The sequence below is a fragment of the Belonocnema kinseyi genome, chromosome 6 (genome assembly GCF_010883055.1).
Source record: "Belonocnema kinseyi isolate 2016_QV_RU_SX_M_011 chromosome 6, B_treatae_v1, whole genome shotgun sequence".
NCBI classification, from domain to species: Eukaryota; Metazoa; Arthropoda; class Insecta; order Hymenoptera; family Cynipidae; genus Belonocnema; species Belonocnema kinseyi.
Genome location: NC_046662.1, coordinates 67,547,647 through 67,549,100, shown reverse-complemented (window position 1 = coordinate 67,549,100; position 1,454 = coordinate 67,547,647).

Sequence of the window (1,454 nt, the reverse complement as noted above, 5' to 3'; positions counted from 1 at the left end):
AGGCGAAATTTCTACACAAAAATTGAATTTTCAACCCGAAAATATAAATATTTAAATAAAAAGTTAATTTTCAACCAAATTTTTAAATTTTCAGTTTAAAAAATTAATTAGTAAACAAAAGAATTCCAAAAAATCAGTCAAATCCTAAATCAAGCAAAAGGGTCATTTCCAACCAAACGGTTGCATTTTAAGCCAAGACAGATGAAATTACAACCAAAAGGATGAATTTTGAAATCTACAAGACGAATTTCCAATAAAAGTTAAAAATTTTAAGCAAGAATGATTTTTTAATCAAAAAGGAAAAAAATTGTATGCAAAATGTTGAATTTTTAAGCCATAAAGATTAATTTTGTTCATAATAGTTGAACTTTTAAACAAATAGTTGAATTTTTTAAATAAAAAATATCAATTTTAAATCTAAATTGGGATTGAATTTTCATGGCAAAAATTGATTTTCAATAAAAAACATTTGCTACAAAAGAGTTGAATTTTGTTTCCAATTTATTGAATTTTGAAGCCAAAACGGCGAGTTTTTTACAAAACAATTGAATTTTCAACACAAATATATAAATTTCCAATAATAAGGTTTCTTCTCACCTAAAAACATGAATATTCTACCCAAAAGTTGCATTTTTAATCGAAAAATTAGTTTCATGCAAAACAAAACAAAAAATAATTTGTAGCACAATTTATTAATTTGCAACTAAACAGGTCAATTTGCAAGCGTAAAGATTTTTTTTCCCAAAATAGATTAATTTTTGACCAAATACCTAAATTTCCAACAAAAAAGTTTAAATTTAAAATTTATAACAATTGAATTCAACTTTAAAAAGAAATTTGCAAAAAAATAGCTGATTCCTCTACAAAAACAGGTTAGTTTTCTACCATAAAGTTCCATGTTTTAACCAAGAAGATTAATTTTCTAATAAAACAGACGAACTTCGAACCAAGTAGTTGAACTTTTAACCAAGAAAAATAAATTTTCTATAAAAAATGGAACACTTATGTTTTCAAATGAAAAAAAATTAATTTGCATTTACAAAAGAAAACAAGTTTTGAAAAAACTAGTCAAATTTTTAAACAAAGAAATAGATTTTTAACTAAAATAAGGTATCCTCAAATAAAAAAAATGAACTTTTCACAAAGCAGTTCAACTTTCCATCAAATATCCCCTCACGCAAAAGTGTTTCCGTAATTTAAGCATTGCTCGAAGTTGGTCCTTTTTAAAATACCCGCGCATTCATGTTCGCCAACTTAAATTTACAACTCCTATTTTCCACAATAAAAAAGGAATAAGATCAGCGCCGGATTAACCATAGGGCTAGGTGGGGCTATAGCCCCAGGCCCTGGGTAGTCAGGGGCCCCTTTACTCCAGAAAAAATATATAAATTCTGAGTACGTTACTACAACTTCTACAAAACTTCTGAAGAAACATTTAAAACTTTTTAAAAAAT